General features: G+C 39.5%; 1 protein-coding gene across 2 annotated transcripts in view; it reads right to left on the reverse strand.

Annotated features, from left to right (window-relative positions):
• Positions 1-13,032, reverse strand: part of GLI3 (GLI family zinc finger 3) — a 210,545-nt gene that overhangs the window by 172,451 nt on the left and 25,062 nt on the right. Inside the window, exon 1 of one of the 2 annotated variants that reach the window (XM_018075746.1) lies at positions 1,219-1,271. The exons of the other annotated variant lie outside the window; for it this stretch is intronic. The gene's annotated coding sequence lies outside the window, so the exon portion shown is untranslated. Of the gene's footprint in view, positions 1-1,218; positions 1,272-13,032 lie in introns of those variants that run through there. 2 annotated transcript variants of the gene reach the window in all.

The raw sequence follows: 13,032 nt of genomic DNA on the forward strand, positions 1-13,032 counted from the left end.
GCAAGTAAGACAACAGGCCATCAAGGTACCATCTTAAACATCTACATCAAACAAGCCTCTGTATGTCAAATTCTTTCTAAACAATAGACGATTAAATGTAAGATATATGATCCTCCCTTTACAGAGGAGAATAGCATGCCCTGAAAGAATATAGACCCAAGTCACACAGCCAGTTTGTCAGACTCCGACCGGAAATGGTTTGGTCCCCAGCTCTCACTCACTACAAAACAAGGCTGCCTCGTTATAACTGTAAGAGATAGATTAATATTTAACAGTGATTCTTTAAGAAGATCTGGCTCGTGTTAGAGTTCCTTTTATTGCTCAGAAGCAATTAAGGAACAGCATTTACAGGCTCTGTAAAGCTGTGCTCAGTGATTGAAAGCTCTGGTGGAGCTGATTACAGCCAGAGCAAATCACAGGTGCTATTTAAAAAGTTAAGGATCCCACCTCATGCTCAAATCGTCCTGGGGCAGACCTCAGGAAGCACTTCCAAAGGGCACACAACACAAAGTGCTACGAACTAAACACTGAAAACTTGTTTCCACTCTCAGTCAAAACCAATGTAAACCAAGAGAAGCCATTCAGTGAGGCAACACCAAGACAAAACTATCTAAGCCTCTGAAGGAGTCCTGCCCTGGGAGAGGAGTTTCCCCCTTTCCTGGGCTGGCTTATGTTCAATGAGTATCATTGTTCTTGCCACTGACTTGTGACTTTAGTGACTCTTTTCTCATGAAGTTTCAAGAGTAAAAATTACTCTCTGTATAATAAAGCCTTCCCAGGGCATACTATCACTGATTTAGATGCTAAGCCACTCTTAACTAGTCTGCAAACACCAGTAGTTCCCTACTGGCACCCAAGCCGACCTTTCCTGTGTTCGAGCACAATGGCTCTTACCATACCTTGATATAACAGCACTGCCTGCTTAATTTCTGCTCTCAAGGTTACTGATTACTGGTTTATTTTCAAGTCTGGAGACCAAGACTTTGTGTTATAAAACATATATATATTCATATAAGAAATGTCATTAAAAATGCTTTGTCACTGACAAATAGAGCTGTAGCTGCACTGTAGAAACCAGAGAGAAATTTAGTCCATGTTTCCAGTAAAATTCTCAGTAAAATAGAACAAGAAACACCACCTCTTCCTCACAGACCAATGGAACACATATTCTTCCAAAACCTCAGGACTCATCAGGACAAAATAAAATCTGGAACCTACACAGCAATGGACTGTTCAGCCTCTTCATTCCATGCCAAAGTGATTCTTTTGGGGACATAGAGTCCACATATACAACAGCCAGAGACTTGTTTTTCCTGGTGCTCTGGTGATTCCTGCAGAACTAGAAGAGACTAGCAAAAAAAAAAAATCAGAAATTTTTTATACTAGTTTCCTGCTAAATACAAAATTGAAACACCTGGCATTATTTTAGTGTTAATTTGTTGGTGTAATATAGTGATGCCATGAGCTCATCTGAATATGGTATTCCAAAACATGGTTTTCCAAAATTGAATATTTTTATACAATCATCCCCACAGGAGGTACCCTTGAGTGTTTTGGGGTGTTACGCACCAAGTATAATGAAGCAATCTGCCTTTTGATTTCAAACATTCAGCTTGGTTTGCAATTGCTTGCACAGTACTATCCACCTGCAGCAAATAGTTTGGCGCAGTTGGGAAGACAGCATTGTGTTTAGGATAAGAGCAAAACAGAATAAAGTTTGGGAAGGTGTTAAAGTGTTCATCGTCGAGTCCCCTTGAGTTAAAAAGGGGATAAAAAACCCCATGATGAGTTTTTCCAGTGCAGTGGCCACTATGAACTTCGAAGAGAAGGATCAGCAGCTGTTTGCACTGAGGCATCTTTGTTTGTACTGCAGAAAACTCAGCAATTCCTATGAAAATAGAGTTTAGACAATACAAAGTATAATCCCACAATAAATTCCTGCCAATGCATAAATACTATACAATCTTCCTTGCTTCTCTCATCCTCACAGTCCAAATGTGTCCTCTACACTACATTGAAAGCAGACCCTATGCCCTTAATCATAGAATCATAGAATCAGCTGGGTTGGAAGGGACCTCCGGGATCATCAAGTCCAACCCTTGATCCACTACCACTACGGTTACTAGGCCATGGCACTAAGTGCCACATCCAGTCTCTTTTTAAAAATCTCCAGGGATGGTGAACCCAGCACTTCCCTGGGCAGCCCATTCCAATGCCTGATCACCCTCTCTGGAAAGAAATTCTTTCTAATATCTAACCTAAACCTCCCCTGGCACAACTTGAGACCATGCCCTCTTGTCTTGCTAATAGTTACCTGGGAGAAGAGACCAACCCTCACCTGGCTACAACCTCCTTTCAGGGAGTTGTAGAGAGTGATGAGGTCTCACCTGAGCCTCCTCCAGGCTGAACAACCCCAGCTCCCTCAGCCTCTCCCCATAGGACTTGTGCTCAAGTCCCTTCACCAGCCTTGCTGCTCTTCTCTGGTCCTGCTCCAGCACCTCAATATCCTTCCTGAACTGAGGGGCCCAGAACTGGACACAGTACTCCAGGTGTGGCCTCACCAGTGCTGAGTCCAGGGGAAGAATCACTTCCCTGGACCTGTTGGCCACACTGTTCCTGATCCAGGCCAGGATGTCATTGGCCTTCTTGGCCACCTGAGCACACTGCTGGCTCATGTTCAGCTTCCTATCAAATCCCACATTTCCATTCTGTGACAAACTCCTGACCTCTATTATTACCATGTTCCTTTAAAAAATGAAAATGATACACAAGAGACACCACCAAAATAAAGCCTTACATTAAGGAAGATCATTCCTGCATTGTGAAGTCTAAGGTTTTGCACAATTCAGTTTAAATCTGTCTAATGTTACAAAATCCCTATCATTTTGGCTTTTATCAAGGCACATATGATCAAAATAGTAAAAAAAAAAGAATCTAGAAAGATCAAACTATCAAATAAGAAAAATATGAAAATAATTAGCAAGCATACTTTAAAATAAATATGACTTGTGTGAAACAAATACTTATCTCGGAACAAACCCTCACCCATTACGCCAGAGGAAATCTGCTTAGGCTCATTATGATGGGACACCAGTAAGAACAAAATTTACTTTCATGCTTCTTTATTTGAAAGATACAAACCTTAAAAAAAGAGATTTAATAAGTAAATAAACTGATTATTTAAGCCCTCAAGCTGTGAACAGTCTATACAGACACCTAGATTTACAGACTTAAGTAACCCACTTCCTAATAGTATGTGTGTGTTTCAGGACACATACATTACCTTCAGTGTTACAGTATTTTGTTTATAGCAGTACAGAACCCAAGGAATCAATGTGACTGTCTGTATAACGCAGCTGTATCTACTGGTTGAGAATTACTGTAATCAGTGGAAATATAAACCCAGATTTCCAATAATATCACAAATTTATTTGTGATCGAAAAAAGTTAATTAGAGACAGCTAAAATTGTTTGCTCATCGAAGAAAGTTAATTAGAGACAGCTAAAATTGTTTTCTACTCAGAAACACATGAAAAGTTAAGATGGGACTGATCCTGGACATTAACTACATTCAGTCACCCAATTACTACACTACCTTGCTAGCAGCCTCCTAGAAACATAACCAAGTCAGGTTATCAGTAAGGGAATGCACAGATCAGCTTTTCAAATATTAAATAAAATACTTCCTTACAATTCTGATGGTGTGGGGAATAAAACAAAATGTAAAAGGAAAGAGGAGAGGGAAAGGGGGAGGAAGAGAGAGCCTATGTGTCTATGTAAGGAATGTGGACTCAATATACAACAGCACTAAATATTTTATCTTCCAACCAAGTTTCTACAAAAGAGTCCTGATTAACATTTCATTGCCAAAGATGCACCACTATACTAAAGGCCTTAAAAATCTGCATTTAAATGGAATAAAAAAAATGTTATTCAAAAGCATCCTTTTAAAAGCAGTAGGTTAAAGGTTTGATTTATATAGACTTTAAAAAGGTTATGCGTTGCCTTTGTCACATCACAGTTTCACCATGTAGTTTCACCTCAGCTTCACATTTATGAACTGGATGAAGACAATACCATTTCTGAAGTGCAAATACAGAATTCTTTATTTTTTGTCTGTTAAAAATTCTCTTTAGTACATATAAATGCTAACATCTACCCTTTGAGGTGTTACTTTTTTTTTTACCTATTTCCCTGAAAAACTAACATATGCTACAGGTTTTAATTTTATTTTACAGAAAACAGCACATGAAAGTACTTGCTGGAATATTTATTAGATTCATCTGTTATCATTTTATTACAAGATCTGCAAAGAAGAAAAAATATACTCATGGTTGTGCAAAAGAGCGTGGTTGGTGCAACATGACTGCAACATGAACTGGACCCTATGCCACAAATGAAAAATCCTTGGCTTAACCATATTTCAGCATGTTAAGTGTTTGCACAAGCAACGTTTGAATTATCTAAGGTCTCTGCTGTGCATCACCTATAGCATAATAATTCTCACTCCATGCAAAATCCAACTAAGCTAAATACTTGCTAATCAGTTGCTCCATAGCGAACCACGGCACCAAAAGGGCTCCCACAGGGGCCAGCCTCCATGGTATGCCAAACTGGAGGCCCATCTTCTCTTCTAACCCCCAGTGTTTACACAGGGAACTGGTGAGAGATCCTAAGCAAAATCACTAAGCCACAGGAGAGAAGCGAACACTTAATAAATGCAAAACACATCACAACCTAAATATGTTAGTGTAAATGTTGAATGACTTCTAATTATTTATAATCAGCAGTCATTAAGAGTCACGCTTTTCCCCCTTGATTCCTTCAGCAGAGAGGAGGCAAGCGTGAAAAATGGGTTAGCAGCCTTTCTGTGGGCCAATTGCTCCTGTTTACATAGGGACTCAGCCAAAGCCCATTAGGAAGGTACTGACCTCAATATGCTGTGGATCAGGCCCTGAACACCACAGAAGTCTCTAGCTTCCAAGAAGGTTATGCTCCCTCTGGCTTTATAGACAGCGGGAGAAGATATGAGAAGCCTTATCCTACAGCCTCTTTCCCAGAAGACTTTTAAACTTCCCATGAGACACAGTCAGAGGTTAAATAGTGCATAACCTCCCCACTGCCCACCCTTACCTCCCACAGACTTGCAAAGTGGGGGCCACCTTCTGCAGAAAGCAAAGAAGGGAGAAGTAATGCAATTATGCAAAAACTCAAAAGGATGCCAGGCGTGCCCAAAAGTTCAGTGATGCCAACTGATATATGCTTTCCTCAACGGTGTTGAAGATCCTAAAGAAGAAACACTTGACAAGCTGTTTGTGAAACATTAGAGTCACAGTGGAAAATTTTGTAAATAGATGATCTAGAAAGTTGTCGAGAGCCGTTGAAAAACACCTTCTGTGTTTCCAGCTACTGACCACAAGCTCATAATCACAATGCTTCTAAAACTCCAGAATCTGCACCATAGGATACTTGATGACATAGCAAATAACTCTTTCATTGATGCAGCAGTAGCAGCTTTCAGAAACAACTCTGGCATTTAGCCTCTGAGAAGAAAATATTGACTTGACAGCAACTCCCGGAGCATATGCAAAAGCCATACGAATGATTGCTTCTGCCAGTGCAGACTCACATGTTCAGAGTGACACCTGCCACTTTATTCTAAACCACTGAACCATGTAAACCATGAGAGAGAAATCTCCTCTTACAATTGCAACAAAAAGAAGCCAAGAGACTCTTCTAATTCCATCTAACCCATATCTCTGACCTTAGACGGGCATTTTACATGCAACATCCCAGCGCTACCAGCACACATACATATAAGTGACTCCAGGTTAGCAGCCTGTGTAATACCCATCGGTATCTAAAGACCATTTGACATTATGTGAATCTGGGATTTTAGGTCAGTTCTTATCTTCAAACAATCACTGTTTTAAGTTAATTTTACAGTAGAAGGTTGGATTAGTGACAGTTTGGAAAGTGCTACACAATGAAATTTCCTCACTCAACTTAATGGGCTTTGGGCAAGGAACAAAAGGGACTTCTCAAAGAAAGGAATGGACCCTACCAGTTAGGCAGACAGCAAGGAATTAAGGTAACATAAATGATTGCTATACAACCCCCAAAGGTGACCTGTGTCGACTCAGCTCAGTGACAATTGTCATTATCCAACCCACTTCCCAGCCTCACATTGCCCTCCACAGATCTGCTCCACTGTCGGTCTTGCTTGTCCTGTCAGGAGAGCACCTCTCTACTCTGCCTGAGAGGACCTTCATGCTAAATGACTCTATGAATCACAAATACCCTAACAGGTTTCTTTTTATTCTGCAATATACCATAGGATTTATTGTCCATGTCACTGCAAGCCTCATAGGAGTCCTCAGAGCATTCCAATCCTCAATAAGCACTGTAAAATGCAAATACCTAACATCATCAGACTTAATTGCAAGGGTTTATTGCCAAGCTGAGGGCAATTCTTGACATAAAATAATGAAGCTAGATTGCTACCTACTGGTACAGACTTTTGAGAGTATGACTTCCTGATTCTGCATTAAGCAACCCAAACAGAAGAATGAAGTGGTAAATTGAAACACGTGTAGGTGCACCCAACGTGTCCTCTTTTCCAGATTCCAGTAAGAAATGTATGTGTGCATTCATAAGAGAAAGGGTCTGGACCACAGATGCTCTCCAGTGCTACCACCATGAAAAAGACAAGAAGGTCCGGTCTGCAGTGCTTAGAGATTCAAACCATCTCATCTGCCCCAATGGTAAATTTACAGTACTGGTCTCCAAAGTGTGAAACTCTCCCAAATTTCCATTTGACATCAACAGCTATCCAACATAGTTAGTACAAGACCTCAAATCCCACCTTAACTGCTGCACAGCCAACAGTTGAACATATATCTGCAGAGATAAAATACCAGCATATAAACAAGTTGTGATAGCTTGTTTCTTGAAACCCAGCAAGGCAGTCTAATAAGGCAGGCACACATCCTTAATTATGCTGGCTCCAAAACAAGTTTAACTATCATTTAGGCAATTGCAAAATAATTTATAACTCAACCATAACTTGCTTATCATGAGTAATGTACATTGCATGTTATTTTCAGATGACAGCAAAGCAGAGAGGGGTAGCACCCTGATTTGGCAAAGGTTCCTCATGATTGTCTTTCATTAACCCCAGAAAGGAGACAGAGAGAAAAACAGCCATCATCATCATCACCACCACCACTCATCTCCTTCTGGCATCCTAGAGCTAAAGGGAACATAGGGATACTCATCCTGATATAACATGTTACAAAATAGTCTTCCCCAGAGGATACAGGCAAGCTTATATAAGCAGCAATGAAACTGGGCAACTTTCCAGCAAATTTATCCAACTGCCTGCAGTCTCCCATTTCAAGGTAGCTGAAAAGCTGAGTGCTGAATAAAGTAATTTGATTCACATCCCATGCATTTTAATAAAGAATAGGAAAGAATGGATACCTATTAGTGTTTGCTAATTTTATTTCCTAAAATACTGAAATGTAAAACATCCTTCTCCCTTCCCCTGCCTTCATCGGTCCTTTTAGTTTTAAGACGCTCAAAAGCATTTCCAGCACTGAAACAAAAAGAAATACATGTTTATGGATAAAGGCCTTCTGAGTGCTAAAAAAAAATGTATCAGATACCAAACTTTAAAAAAAAAAATTAAAAAAAGTTTAATGGAAGCACTGTATATTCTAAGCAGAATCTTCTTGTCCCTTTCTATCTCCTTCTATCTCTCCCTTTCAATTCCATTCCTTGAAATGCACTGGAATCACATGGTAGTAGTCACATGAGCCAACTTCATGCTCTTTGCCGACCTCGTAAGAGAAAGTTTAGACTGGATGGACCTATCTAGAAGGGAATAGTTGAAAGAGCCATGTCACTGTCTGCAACATATTTATTTTTTTTGCACATTTTTATTTTTATGTCTCATTTTTCAAACAGGAGACTGATTTTGCCCAAACTCCAGAACGAGCAAAAGAAAAGTCTATAACCTGAAGGAACAGAAAGCTGGGAAACAGATTTTCAGTGAGATCATTTCATACCTCTCATGGCTTGTGTTTACTTCAGTTAACATGCACCTACCTTCAAAGACTCTTTACATTTTGAAGAATTAACTGTGGCTAAGTTCTGAATGCTCTCCCTTTCAATTACAGCTTGATAGCCTGCTATATACACACTGCTGCCCTCTGCAACTCCTCCAGTAGAACTTAGGAAAAGCAATTTCACTGCTCTCTTTATTGCTAAAACAAAATATAACCCCAACATAATAAAGAATTCTCGTTAGTTTCTTCTAATTTTCTCATTGTTTAGGTATGTTCCATGTTAAAATAAGTTCAACCCTGCAACAGAGGGGATTTTCAATACTAGTCTGACAAGGATTTGGTTTCCACAGCAGTCAAGACTCCTGGAAACTCAGAAGCACCTGTACAAAGTAGTACTGCATGCAGCCAGACCGTACCTAAGACCTGCAGGATATGAGGGATACCCATCACATCTGTGCCGAGCTCAGGGCAACTCCACTCTCACAGTAAGCCTGACTTCTCTGAGACTGCAAAAAGCCAGCAGTGAACTCTGTGCCAACATCCTGAACTGTTCTTTTGCTGGGCTGAGGTTCTGTCTTCCCAAAGAAGTGAAGAGCCTACACATCTCAGAAGGCTAACAAAATCCAGCATATTATAACTGGCCAAATAAAAACACAAAAGCAGAAGCCCAAATTGTGTTCAGATACTCAAACAAAAAACTCCGGTTGCTCTTCCTTGGTGTCTAACGTTTATGTCTAAAGGTAATATTTTTCCCCACAATCAAGGAGTCTGAAATACAATGTTTTTCTCAGATTTACCTATTACAGAAATTAACTTATTCTGTATAAACTATTATGCACCTACACAGAAGCTAAAACTACTGGCCCCATGAACAACTATGACTTCGATCTAACAATGCTAAAATACTGATTTTTGACAGGTTCGCAGTCCAATACGACAAGTAAAAAATTCACCTGAAATTTGCTTAAATAAGAGCACCACAGAGGAGCACAGAGCTTGCTCTTTCTTTCCTTCCTTCCCTTCTTCCTTTGGGTCCTGCCTTTCTTTCTTTCACTCTTTAAATACCTGGTGTAATTTTGGTATCTTTACTGAAGGTTCTTATTCACTTATAGACATAATTATTATTTTTTAGGAGTAGGTTTATTTTTAGCATCTGTTTGAGCCTTGAAGATAAATGTAGCAATAAATCACAGTCCCTTGAAATATTTTTATTACATGAGATATTTTGGTATCCTTCACACTAAGTTATTTCTCAGAGGGAAAAAAAATTTCTTGGTGCCAAAGAAAATGTATGCAAGGCTTTAATTCTGATTTTAAGTTTGACAGCTGAAGAAAAAGGTCTTTGGGAATTTAAACAGCAAAACAAACCTGCCTTCCTCTATCATCTGTACAATCAAAAAAAAGTGTTCAAAGCTGAGAACAGGACTTTTAAAACTGTTTCCACTATTATATATGCAACATTAGCCTCAATCGTGTCAGCAAAAAAAATGGTGTCTTGGAACAGATATTTTAAGATCAGGGTGACTGTCAGAAGAAGATGCTAATGCACATCAAATTGAAAATATAAAATAAAACCTACTACTAATATTTATCTTTGACCAATACTTGGAAAACATGGCACTAACTTAGACTGAGATGAATGTTGGAAATGAAGTTGGGAGAAATCCTCTGAGCGACTCCATACCCATGTTCTTTGGCAGAAGCACTGTGATCCTGTACCTGTCTGGTGTTTGAAACATGCTAATATCCATTCACTCAAACTCTTCAACCAAATATCTCTGAAGAATAATCTATCATATGCACCTTCAGAAAAGACATTTAAAATTATGTTCAGAAAACAGTTACAGGTCTTGTATTTCTCTAAGCAAAATTGTGCTGTTTTCAATTTTGCTGATAAAAACTGTGAGATGTGTGATCCTTTATGAAGGCCTTGAAAATGCCTGTAAAATACTGAAGGGTTTTGTAGCAGTTTATGACTGAATATTTAAATATCAGTTAAAGTAAAGGATTCCCATTCTGCTTCCATGGAAGTCGGTGGTGGTTGACTTCATGACAGAAGCAAGGTCTGTACCTTGTCAAATCCCTGAAACCTGGAGTAGTTCAAACTACAAGGAGCAATTCTATCATAACTGCATGGGAACTAAGACATCATTATTTTTCCCTTTGTTTCTGATCATACAGAAGAGCCTTCAAATAGAACATTTATAAAAGAAAGCACATTTCCAGGATTAGGCCCTGAGATAGCACGATGAGAAGTTATCTACAGTTTCAGAGATGTGATAAGTTAGTGATCAAGGGTGTCAGGAGCCCAGACATCTCACTGAAGGGAACCAACTGAAAGACAACGGCTTGAGTAAGGAGACTGGAAAGAGACACACCTAAGACTGAATATTTAAAACCTGGATTAGTTAAGGATTTGCTAAAAATCCTTTTAGTATTTCAGTGAGTTGTGGACTACAGTTTTAAATTAAATAAAGCTCAGTCTTACCACTAAAGAACAATATGAAATTATGACTACAAATGCCCCTTACAAACCCAACATTTTATGGGGTTAATTTTTTCTCCTCCCTGTCTCACTGTGGATCCTGGAAGTCATACCCTGTTGACCCTGGAAGTCAAGCCCTGACCCCAGGAAGGGATGGATGTCTCTGACCCGGAGGGTGCAGGCAGCTTGGTCTCCTCAGGCCAGCTCCATGAACCCTGAGGGGTAAGGAAAGCACAAGCTCCTCCCCGGGGACACCACCTGTAACTCACAGAGCTTGAACTACCGGCAAGTTAAGCAAAACAGCTGAGTTGGGGAGAGCATACCAAACCTCCCTCTGACCTACGGCAGATGCGATCCCCAGCCACAGGTCTCCGTCAGGCTGTGAGAAGCTGAGGATTCGCAGACACTTCCAATGGGAAAATTCATGGAGTTGAGAGAGAAACACAACATGCAGTGTAGTCATATCCCAAGCAAGCCCGCTCTGCATCACACTGTTGTGTGCTCAGCACTGAAACCAGCCCAGGCTTAAGGGTTCATCACAGGTGCTGAGCGCCCCGGGGAGCCTCCAACAACTGGCAGGGTTTAGCTTCCACCCTCCTCTCCAGCAGAAATAAAAATTCAAAAATAAAAGCAGCAAGACGGTTTATGAGGAACATTTTATCTGAGTTAAAGTTGGAAAGGGCTGTAAACTCCCACAGGACATCTAGGTTTACACACTTCAGATGAAACTGTAAATTGAATATTAAACACACATTTTTATCAAATCATATTTCTCCCAGAGAAGGATGAGGACTGCCTGTTTATTTTTTTAATCTGATTCACTATGTTTACAAGTGGTAGGAAAGCTGGTTATATCAGCCACTCCATCTTTTTAGTTCTATTTGAATGACTTTGATTTTGTTTTTCTAACACTGCTAAGAAAACTATAATGCAAAAAAAAAATAAAATCTATAATCTGTGGAAAAGCACTCTGAAATCCATCAACCAAGTTGTATCCATAATTGCTTCCCTGGCTTATCAAAAAAAGGCTCATTTGCATTATCTGTTATCTTTAGATACCCATCCTGGTCTATAAACAGAGTTATCAATCCCGTTCAGAGGCCAGTCCACAAATTGAAGTTTTCTATAGAAGGAATTAGCTATAAACAAGCCCAAGGCAATTTTCTTTGACAGCCAATGGTAAACCATAGGAAGTAACTTCAATAGTGATTTACAGTTCTTCTCTGGTTTCCATCCAACTTTTCCTTCTTGTGCTTCTGTTCCATCCAAAAGGGAATTTTTCAGATGTTCTAATTTCCCATTCAAGATGCAATCAATCCCAACTCTAGGTGTGTCTAATCCAATTTTTACGGTATGTTCATGGGCCAGCACCAGAGAAAAAGAACTCTCTTTTTATTTTCTTTCAATTGCCTCTGCTGCAATCACAAGACTTGTCATCTCCTGGTGTGAAATGCACAACAGCAGAAGAGAGAGCAAAGGAGATTTGAGAGAGGGAGAGGGGGAGAGACAGAGAGAAAAAAAAAATGAGCCAACCTACTAAAAAGAAAGGGGAAAAGAGATACACAAAAATAACTTTGACATTTTTGAATAATCCTACATACTGAAAACTTCCATTTAACAGAATAATTAATTAAGTCCAGCTTTTAAAAGCCTGTGTGGAGTTTTTGAGTTCCTCATTCAAATTACAATATATTGTTAGGAGCGGGATACTTAGGAATGGACTCCAGCTTCCTCATCTATACTACAGTGCAGTCAGATTCAAGTCCCACACTGCTTACTCATGCACACCACTCTTACGTACACGAGCAAACCCCATTGTCTGACCTCCCACACCACTGAGAGTCAGAGGACTGCTCCTCTTTTATGAATAAAAGATCTTTTCTTTTAATAGTTTAACATACATTTTGGCCCACTCTGAACTTCTGAAAAAAACCCTGAAGATTTAAAATATTTATTTTTCAATCTCTAGTTAAAAAAAGCATCTCTAAGCCACTGGCACACACAGTGGATCTTAATGTGCACCCCGGGCATGGAAAAGAAATAACAAGCAAGGGCATGATTCCTCTCTGGGCAAACTACAGCAAAAGAAAGTAAAGCAGACAAAAACTCAGTGTGAGAGACCTATGTGGATTTAAATCTGTGAGAAAAGCTGCAGAAGAACAGAGAAGAATTACACTCAGAAGTTTAGCAATTAATAAATAATCCCTGTATCAACACAGACCAGTAAAAACTGTTTCCTTTTACATTAAAGAAAAACACATTTATAACTCAGACCATGAAGCCTGTATACTGTCCTCTTCCTTTTCTCTATATGTGCATATACTTGTGGGACATATATGTGTGTGTACATCTATCTATATAGATCTCTATGCATATATGCTATTTTGCCCCTAATTGAAAGCTACCCTAAAGGGTAGGCACTAATGGATTTGAAGCGATAAGGTAAAGGCAGACATGCAAAATGCTCCCGAACTTCTG

The sequence above is a fragment of the Manacus vitellinus genome, unplaced genomic scaffold (assembly GCF_001715985.3).
Source record: "Manacus vitellinus isolate BGI_N305 unplaced genomic scaffold, ASM171598v3 scaffold_3_pilon, whole genome shotgun sequence".
NCBI classification, from domain to species: domain Eukaryota; kingdom Metazoa; phylum Chordata; class Aves; order Passeriformes; family Pipridae; genus Manacus; species Manacus vitellinus.